This window comes from Macaca mulatta, chromosome 19, assembly GCF_049350105.2.
Source record: "Macaca mulatta isolate MMU2019108-1 chromosome 19, T2T-MMU8v2.0, whole genome shotgun sequence".
Taxonomy (NCBI): Eukaryota; Metazoa; Chordata; class Mammalia; order Primates; family Cercopithecidae; genus Macaca; species Macaca mulatta.
This window is the reverse complement of record NC_133424.1, coordinates 52659200-52669516: the sequence shown is the minus strand read 5'-3', so window position 1 is coordinate 52669516 and position 10317 is coordinate 52659200. Positions and strand designations below refer to the sequence as shown.

General features: G+C 48.7%; 1 protein-coding gene across 2 annotated transcripts in view; it reads left to right on the top strand.

Annotated features, from left to right (window-relative positions):
• Positions 1-301: 301 nt before the first annotated feature.
• Positions 302-10317, top strand: part of DMAC2 (distal membrane arm assembly component 2) — an 87565-nt gene continuing 77549 nt past the window's right edge. Inside the window, exons 1-2 of one of the 2 annotated variants that reach the window (XM_077983110.1) lie at positions 302-362; positions 9512-9715. The gene's annotated coding sequence lies outside the window, so the exon portion shown is untranslated. The remainder of the gene's footprint in view (positions 363-9511; positions 9716-10317) is intronic. The other variant, XM_077983111.1, reaches the window with a different exon arrangement.

Sequence of the window (10317 nt, the reverse complement as noted above, 5' to 3'; positions counted from 1 at the left end):
AAAAACAACATCTCATGTTTCCTAAAGAAGATGATGCCTGGACAAGCAGCACAAGTCGTTCAGGTTTATTTTCGGTTCATAAATTCAGCACGACATTTACACAATTGTCAGGAAACCTTATCAGCTAACGAGTCCTGCATGTTTCCTTTCATTTCAGGAGGAAGAGGGTAATTCAGTTGAGTTTCCTGAGCTACCCAGCTGCCGTGATTCAATAACCACCAGGAAATTTTGATGATGGTGCTCTCCTGAGCTCCTCCCTGTCCCAGGGAAGACAAAATCATTGAAACTGTGCAAATAAAGTGTTGCTTCGCTGGAATGAGGTCTCATGGCTGTTTATGCGGTGACTGGCTGCTCAGGACAGGGTAAGTCTCTGGGCTGTGCACTGAGGAGGGGAAACTCTCAATCTGGAGAAAACCCATTGCAGGGGACACCTCCATGGGATCTGAGGGACTGAGGATGAGGAGCTGGACTGGGTGTAGGGAAGGAGGAGGTTTCAGAGGGCAAAAATCTGGAAGTAAATCCTGGACCTGTTTGAAAATTTTCTCCCTCAGAAGAAGATTCAGGGAGGAATAAGGACAAACTGTGGGTGCCTTAAGGGGCATTTACTAATTTGAGATAACTCTAATGGGAAGCATAGTGACATTGGCCTCCTTGAGGTTTGAGGCCCCAGAGTAAATGAGGCCCAGATCCAGTCCATGGGGGTTGAGACCTTCAAGGGACACATTTTGATTGGGACAGAGTAAAGCGTAGCTGCAGAGGAAGCCCTGGCAGTGTGAAAGCGACCTTGGAGGGAGCCGGTGCACTCTGAATGCTTGGGAGCCCCCATCCCCTGTCCCTGCCTCTTTTTCTGGATTGTTTGGGCTCCGTGGTCTCTGCCATCTTCTGAGCTCTCCACGCTGCCCTCTTCAGGTTTCTCTTCTGGGCTCCAAGTACTCCAAAATCTTTCGGATCTGTATCTTTACTCCTGTTTTTAGCATGTGTGGGGCCCCAGGTTCCAGAAAATTTCTGGCCTGAAATCCACCTCCCCAGTCGCGGCGGATTCCACTTTAGCGAATCCGCACTGGGCAAGATCTTTCAAGCCCTTGGGGAAACTGACAACAACTATATGTGATTTGCCTTAAATAAAAAAAAAAGAAAAGAAAGAAAGAAAAGAGAAAGGAAGGAAGGAAGGAAGGAAGGCAGGCAGGCAGGCAGGCAAGCAAGAAGAAAACTAGTAAAAACGCTTTTCCTTAACTTCATCCTACTGCTTTTTAATTTGTTGTTATTTCTATTTATATCTTATTGTATTGTCTATTTCTTCAAGAGTTGCAGCAGTTGGTATTTTTTTTCTTGGTTCATCATTTAGTCTTTTTACTTAGAATAACAGTAGTTCACACACTACAGTTAAAGCGTTATACTCTTCTGCATTTTTCTGTGTACTTATGATTTCCAGTGAGATTTGTACCTTCAAATGATTATTGATTGCTCACTGATGTTTTTATTTTCCTGATTAAAGTGTTCCCTTTAGCATTTCTTATAGGACATGTCTGGCATTGATGAATTCCCTCAGTTTTTGTTTTGTCTGTAAAAGTATTTATTTCTCCTTTATATCAGAAGGATGTTTTTGCCAGATATTCTATTGTAGGGTAAAAGTTATTTTCCCTGAGCACTTTCAATATGTCAGGCCTGTCTCTCCTGTCCTGTAAGTTTCCACCAAAAAGACTGCTGCCAGATGTACTGAAGCTCCACTGTATGTTATTTGTGTCTTTTATTTTGCTGCTTTTAGTATCCTTTTCTTATCCTTGACTTTTGGGAGTTTGATTATTAAATGCTTAGAGGTCATCTTTTTTGGGTTAAATCTGCTTGGTGTTCTATAACCTTCTTGTACTTGGTTATTGATATCTTTCTCTTGTCTTGGGGAGTTCTTTGTTATTATCTTCTTAAATAAACTTTCTGCCTCCATCGCCGTCTCTACCTCTTCATTAAGATGAATAAATTTTAGGTTGACCCTTTTGAGGCTATTTTCTAGACTCTATGGGCATGCTTCATTGTTATTTGTTCTTTTTTCTTCTGTCTCCCTTTACTGTGTTTTTCAATTAGCCTGTTTTTTATTCAGGTTGATCCATTCTGCCTTTGAAGGACCCTGCTGCATTCTTTACTAGGCCTATTGCATTTTTCATCTCCAGGATTTCCGCTTGATTCTTTTTAATGATTTCAATCTGTGTGTTAAATTTATCTGATAGAATTCTGAATTCCTTCTCTGCATTCTCCTGAATTTCTCTGAGTTTCCTCAAAATGGTTCTTTTGAATTCTCTGTCTGAAAGGTCACATACCTCTGTTTTTTCAGGATTGACCCCCAGTCCCTTATTTAGTTCATTTGGTGAGTTCCTGTTTTCCTGGATGGTTTTGATGCTAGTAGATGTTCCCCGGTGTCCAGGCACTGGAGGGTTACGTATTATTGTAGTCTTCCCTGTCTAGGCTTATGTGCAGCCATCTTTCTTGGAATGATCTTTCACATATTTGAAATGACTTGGGTGTTACTGTAAAGGAAAACTGAGGCTGGAGTCGAACCAGGAACGAAGACACAAGGCAAATGGCAGTGAGAACAGCTTTTATTAGGGCTTGCAGGCGAGGTTCCTCGGTCCAAAAGTGTAGCCCGAGGAAGTCGCACTGAGGAAGGAGGGTAGGGGCTTCTTATAGCCTGAGAGGTAGGGAAGCTGGTTGTGCAAACAGGGCCTGGGAGGTCTTGAAACTACTAGGGCAGGAGTTGAGTAAGGGTCATGAGGAAGGGGTCTTTGGAAACTGTTAACCAAAACTGCTGTTTACAAACTTGTGGAATGCAGGTGAGCTGCAGGTCATGGGGGAGTGTGGTTACCCAGCTGGAACCTCTGACCTATGTAAGTCTGAAGGCGTGTTCAAAGAGGAAAGGAAGTCTCAAACAAAGGGCCTGCTTGAACAAAGGGCCTGCTACGCCAACTGGTGCCACCATGTCGGGTCTAGATCCCTGCCTAACATTCCAACCTCTTTCTAATAAGAAAAAAGGGGTGATGTGTTCATCTGGCTGCTTCCTGCTATTATGGGTCGTCGTGGGGTTTTTCGGAGGTCGGAACTTGGGTATAGGGGTGGAGCAGCATCTGATTGACAGTGATCCGGGAGACTTCTTTTATGCAGTTCTAGAGGAAGCGGAGGATACAGGGAGCTATGAGCAGTAAGAAGCCAATGATTAGTAAGGGGCTTAGGAAGGGTAGGACCAGCCGGCCATGGACGACAGCCACTACCTGAGTGGGGACTCTAATCCTGAGGTTTTTTTGTGGAGTCCTTCTCGGACTTTTTCTAGAGTGAAGAGGTTGGTTTCTACTAGTCCTGACTCATTGATGTAGTAGCAGCATTCTTCATTGAGGAACATACAGGTCCCGCCTTTGTCAGCCGTAAGGAGATCGAGTGCTCTGTGATTCTGGCCTGCCACCTGGGCCACTGAGGTGATCTGTCGTTGGAGGGAAGCCAGGGATTCTGCCAAAGCTTCGATTGCTACCTGTAATCGGGCTGAAAGGTCTTGAGAGGATCGGACAGAATGAGTTAAGGCTCCAGTTCCAAGGCCAGAGGCCACGAGGGATTCAGCTAAAGAGACTCCAATCATTAGCAGAAGGAATACTGCTCTTGCCTGGCGGGGGCGGGTAACAGGCAGAAGAGAGGATAGCTCAGCTTCACTGTACAGGGTGAGGCTGGGGACTAGGGAGATGGGAACACATAAGGTAGTGTTGGAAGCCTTGAGAGTTTTTGACAGGGTGGAGTTGCACCAAAAATACCCGCCTGGGGGTGCAGTGAGATTTGGAGGCGCCCATCCTGTCCAATTGCACCAGGAAGCATTAGGGGTGGAGTAGCAAAAGGGGAGTTGTTGTCTAAGCGGGTCTTGGAACAAAGAAACTTCCCCCAGGGTTTGGCCGGGATGGGGAAAGGAGGGGGTTAGGTTAGAGGAGTTAAAAGGGCTAGGTAAAGGTACCACAACCAGTGGGGGCTTATTTAATGCTGCACACAAGAAACAACGGGAGATGTTGTGCACTCTGACCATATGTACTACCTGGGCCCCTTCTCTGACTAAGGTTAGCCAAGAAAAAGGGTTACCACTGCCCTGAGGCTTGTTGTCTGAGTTGGCTGTGTTGTCTGGGTTGGCTAGAACTGAGATGACTTTTTCTTGTTTGATGTTGGAGGCCAGGCTGATGAAGCTGCTTGTGACCCTGACATAGGCTCTATAAATCTTGAGTCAGGCTACGGGATAAGATTCGTAGCCGTGCCGGTAAAGGCGAGCCTCTATACCTGATGCCCACTGAGGGTCCCACGGGTCAGGAATGGTAAAGAAGAATGTAGGCACTTCTCGTCGTATGATCTGACTAACTGAACTGTTGATGCCGGTTGCTGCCACTTGGTGTATGACATGTCAAGGTAAGTAAAATGCCTGTTACAATAATGATATGGACACCCGCCGTTGGTTTCTACCCAGTAATTGAGACAGTTATATTCTACCTGATCATAGAGAAAGCATATGACCGGGTTCCACCAGTCGGGGCAACTGTTAAAGGCGGAGAAGTTAAAGGTAACCTGACTCTGGCACTCTTAGGACCGGTAGTCAACTGTGGTTAAGATGTGGGAACTTATGTGATTGTTTTGGGTCCAGGTCTGTGACAGATAGAATCTCCAGCGGAATGGGTTGACGGGGGAAGTTTGGGTAGGAGTCTTACCTAGGCTCAGGAGTACTGGATAGCCGAGGAAGGTTAGGCAGAGGGTCGTTACCAGCACGCATAAGTCGTAGTTTAGTAGGGGCAACAGCCTGAGCTGTCCACCTGGAATCATGCTGGGTAGGTGCTTTTTTCAGCTGGGACAGATGATACCAGGAGGGAAGGCCGAGGAGCTTGGCAGCAGTGGACGTGGTAAGGATCATGGTATACGGTCCTTCCTACCGGGGAGATAAGGCTCGGGGCTGCAGCTGCTTGACCAGTACCAGGTCTCCTGGTGCTACAATGGCGGGATTTTTAGGGTTTGGGGAAGCGGGTGTGGGGAGACACGGGTCCGCATGTTTTCTTAGAAGCTCGCCTAGGAGGGTTAAGTAAGGGAGGTAGAAGCCTAAGGGAGGGGAGAGGGCTGGCAGCTCCTGGAAGAGGAACAGGCGTCCGTACAGTAGCTCAAAAGGGCTGAGCCCTGTGGGGGCCCAAGGAGCTGTCCTGAGAGGAGTAAGAGCCAAGGGAAGGAGAGTTATCCACGAGAGGCAGGTTTCTAGAGTGAGCTTGGTTAGATGAAGTTTAAGGAGGCCGTTTGCGCGTTCTACCTTACCAGACGACTGGGGATGGTAGGGAATGTGGAGCTTCCGGGTAATCTGGAGTGCGGCTGCCCCCTGCTGGGTGAGTTTGGAAATGAAAGCCGGACCATTGTCTGATTGGATGGTTCAGGGGAGACCGAACCTGGGGACGATGTGCTCTAGGAGAATAGTTGTCGCGACTTCTGCAGTCTCTCGAGTGGTGGGGAAAGCCTCAGTCCATCCTGAGAAGGTGTCAACTAAGGTCAGCAGGTAGCGAAATTTTTTATGTTGGGGCATGTGGGTAAAATCAGGTGGCCAATCTTCTCCTGGCTGGTGGTCTCTTAGCTGATGAGTAGGCCCTGGGTGTCTGGGCCTACCTTGGGGGTTAGTGGCTGAACAGGTGGCACATTGCTGATGTACTTTCTTAATTTGGGCCTGCAGTGAGGGAAGGTGAAAGGTGGGTTCTAGGAAGTTCTACATAGCCTTGGGTCCTATGTGGAGAGAGCGGTGTGTGTCAGTCAGTATATGTACTGCCTGAGTCTGAGGGAGTGTCATTCAGCTGTCAATGAACACCTACCCATCCTTGTTTCAGGTAACACTGGGGTGGGCCATCAGGGTTTGAAGTTCCTGGGAAGAATAGTCGGGGGAATATGTAGGGGGAAAGAAAGAGTAAAGGCACTCGGGGAGGGGAGGAAGTGAGGGCAGTGGCCTGTGCGGTGGAGTCAGCTAGGCTGTTACCTTGCAACACAGGTCTTTAGAATGCTGGTGGCTTTTGCAGTGGATGATGGCTACCTCTTTGGGGGCCTGGAGAGCATCAAGAAACCTCTTTATATGTGGTCCATTGACTACTGGCGTCCCTTTGGTGATAAGAAACCCGCACTCTTGCCAGAGAGTGGAGTGAGTATGTGCAATAAGGTAAGCATATTTAGAGTCTGTATAGATATTAACCCTCTGCCCTTCGGAGAGAAGTAAGGCACGGGTAAGGGCAGTGAGTTCAGCCTTCTGGTAGGTGGTGCCTAGAGGCAAGGGCCTGGTTTCAACCGTTTGGGTTGCTGTTACGACAGCGTATGCCACCTGTCTGCGGCCACTGGGGGTTAAGACAGAGCTCCCATCTATGAACAGGGTACGGTCTGTGTGTTCTAACAGCTGTTCAGAAAGACCAAGGCGGGCGGATGGCAAGGTGGTGAGAAATTCCGGGCAGGAATGTGTGGGGGCGGAATCGTATCCTGGAGTGGGCAAGAGGGTAGCAGGATTTAGAGGGGGTGAGGTGGTGAGAGTGATGTGAGGGTTTTCAATGAATAGCAGGTGGAACTGTTGAAGCCGGGACAGGGTGAGATGGCTGAGACACGTGTGTGATGAGATCTGACAGTCAGTGAGAAGAGTAGACTGTGAGAGGATGTCCTAGGGTAAGCTTGAGGGCCTCTTGGGTAAGTTCTGTGGCAGCTGCCAGGGCTCGCAGACAAGGTTGCCAGCCCTGGACTGTGGGATCTAACTGCTTGGAGAGATAGGCCACAGCCTGGTATGTGGATCCAACCGGCTGGGCTAGGAGGCCAGTGGCTACCTTCTGGCGCTCCTCGGTAAATAGATGAAAGGGCTGAAGGGGGGTGGGGAAAGAGAGAGCAGGGGCAGAAAGGAGACAGTCCTGAAGCTTCTTGAAAGAGTTGGCAACCAAGGAGAGGTTGGACAGCTGTCCGGTGGGTGTCTCCTTGGAAGCCTGGTAGAGGGGCTTGGCTAGGACCCCGAAGTTGGGAATCCAATGCCTGAAATACCCTACCAGTCCTAGGAAGGACAAGATCTCTTCCGCATCCTGAGGAGGCTGGAAAGTTTTAATTAGGCTTATTCTATCTGCCGTAAGGCTTTTTGTAGTGGGTGTGAGTAGTATGCCTAGGTAGGTGACAGAAGGGGTGCAAAGTTGAGCCTTAGCCGGGGTAACCCGATAACCTCGGTCACCTAGGAAATTTAAAAGTGTAGCAGTGTCTGCAAGGGAGCACTCCCAGGAAGGACTACATAGTAATAGATCATCTACGTATTGTAGAAGGGTGCTATGGGTTAGGGGACAGAGGAGGATGTCCCCTGCCGATGCCTGTCTGAAAAAATGGTGGCTATCTCAGAACCCTTGAGGCAAGACAGTTCAGGTCAGCTGGGAAGAAACATGAGTGTCTGGGTCTTCCCATGTGAAGGCAAACAGAAAGTGGCAGTCTGGGTGTAGAGGGATGGTAAAGAAGACATCTTTCAGGTCAAGGACAGTGAAATGAGTGGTGTCAGGGGGAACACGTGAGAGGAGTGTATATGGATTAGGAACAACTGGAAAGGTAGGGACTACTGCCTCATTGATGAGGTGTAGGTCCTGCACGAAGGGACAGGCCCCAGAGCTTTTCCGTACAGGCAGGATAGGAATATTGCATGGTGAGTTGGCGGGAACTAGAATGCGCTGTTGGAGCAGGCGTGTAATGATAGGTTTTAATCCCTATCGATGTTCAAGGGACATAGGGAACTGGGGTCTAGAGGGAAACTTGGAAGCGTCTTTTAGCTGGATGCGGACCGGAGTATGGTGCTGTGCAATGATTGGGTTGGAGATGTCCCACACCTTAGGGTTAATGGGGACTGGAACAGGAGTAGGAGGTCAGCCTGGCGGGGTTTGTCAAGTGAGAGGAGGGGGAAGAGGAACGCGAGGTGTGGGGAGGGGTTGGGTCAGAAGTGAACTGAGGCCCCTAGCTTGGAGAGGAGGTTTCATCCTAACAAGGGGACTGGGCATGAAGGAATGATAAGAAATGAGTGCGAGAAGAGGGAGCCATCCAGGCGGCAAGACAGAGGAGGAGTCTGGCAGTAGGTGGAGGGAGTGCCATCAATTCCCATGACTGTGACAGTGGAGGGGTGCCTGGGACCACTGAAGGAAGGCAAAACAGAGTAGGTAGCCCCCGTGTCCATAAGGAAGGATATGGACTTACCTGCTACCTAGAGCATGACCCTGGGCTCAGCGAGAGTGAGAGGGGTCCCCGAGTCCGAGTCTGGGCCTCTTCAATCTTCATCAGTGTCAAGGAGTTGGAAAGCGCCTCCAATACCTGGAGGAGGGTCGTCACGTGGAGGTGCAGCGACCATCCTTAGGTTGGGGCAGTCTGACCTCCAGTGGCCCATCTGCCAACATTTCGGACAGGGGCGAGTTGGCTCCTCTGGGTTGGGGCACTGCCTGGCCCAGTGGCCTTCGTTGCCGCACTTGAAGCAGGCACCAGATGGCGCTCGGGGAGTACCTCCTTTCTGGGAACTCCTGGAGCTGGCCAGCCTCAGGGCTGCAACCAAGGCCTGGGTTTGGAGTTGTACCTTCTGTTTCAGCCTGGCCTGTCATTGGGCCTCAGCTGCTTCCTCCCTGGAGTTGTAGACCTTGAAGGCCAGTTTGACTAAATCCTGGATGGGAGTTTGAGGGCCTTCCGGGTAACACCACCATGTTGCATCTAGATTCCTGCTTAACAGGGATCTCTTGATCCATGGGTTGCAAAGATCCATGGGAAAAGCATGGTTTCCAGGGTGGGATCACAGGCTCACTCACTACTTCCCTTGGATGTGGGTGAAGATTCCTTTGACTCTGTGCCATACCAGATGGATCATCACCCACCCCCCTTTTGTTTGTTCGCCTGGGTCAACTTGTTTGCCTAGTCAATCCTAATGTGACAAACTGGATATTTCAGGTCATGTGCTTATTTTGAAATTCATCACGCTTTTCATTCAGCAGAAACGTCTTGCTTCTAATTGGCCATCTTGGCTTGTGCCCTCCATGTCACCTTCTATAAAATGCCCCGATCTCCAGGAAGGATGTCATTATATAACTGCCTGGAACCAACAGAATGCTCATTTCACTTATCGCGGGCTCTTTTACTTCACTTATAATGAACGTGGCCATGGATGTGCTACTGGATGTAGTGGTTCATTTTCTGACAGATAGAAAAATGGTTTGCTGACCAATTAATGACATATGTCTGAAAACTAGCAATGAGAACCTTAATTGCCATGTTGAGGTACTAATCAAGAAGATGCTTATCTATGTACTCAACAATGCAAATTCCCTTGCTTATGAGCTGCTGTAATGCTTCAAAAACAACATCTCATATTTCCTGAAGAAGATGATGCCTGGACAACTGGCACAAGTTGTCAAGGATTACTTTCTCTTCATAAATCCAGCATGATATTCGAACGATTGTCAAGAAATCTTATCAGTTAATGAGTCCTGCACCTTTCCTTTAATTTTAGAAGGAAAGAGTAATCCGTTGAGTTTCCTGACCTATCCAGCTGCTGTGATTCAAAAACCAACAGGAAATTTTGATGATGGTGATTTTCCAAGCTCCTCCCACTCCCTGACAAAGGAAAAGGCATTGAAAATATGAAAATAAAGTGTTATTTGGCTGGAGTGAGGTCTCATGGCCGTTTATGTGGTGGCGTGCTGCTCAAGACATGGTGAGTCTCTGGGCTGTGTGCTGAGGAGAGGAGCCTCTCAAACTGGAGAAAACATTGCTAGGGACACCTCATGGGGTCTGAAGGGCTGAGGATGAGGAGCTGGACTGAGTCTAGGGAAGGAGGAGGTTTCAGAGGGTAAAATTCTGGAAGTAAATCCTGGGGGTGTTTGAAAACTTCCTCCCTCAGAAGTAGAAAATTCAGGGAGGGGTAAGGACAAACCGTGGGTGACTTAAGGGGCATTTACTAATTTGAGAGGACTCTAATGGCAAGCAGAGTGACAATGGCCTCCTTGAGGACTGAGGCCCCTGAATAAATAAGGCCTAGATCCAGTCCATGGAGGATAAATGCCCCCATGGCATTTATGCCCCCATGAGACCTTCAAGGGACATATTTTGGTTGGGACAGAGGAAAAGTACAGCTCTGCAGCCCTCCAACCCCTCTTTTTCCCCCATGCTGGCTCCGGGATCCTTCTGTGCTCAGACAACCTCCTCTGTGTCCCACTCTGATTTTTAGGATGCTTTGGGGCTCCCTAAAGGTTTCTGGCCTGAGATCCACCTCTTTCCAGGCTCCCTTCTTCTCTTGAAAGCCTTCCTGACTTTAGC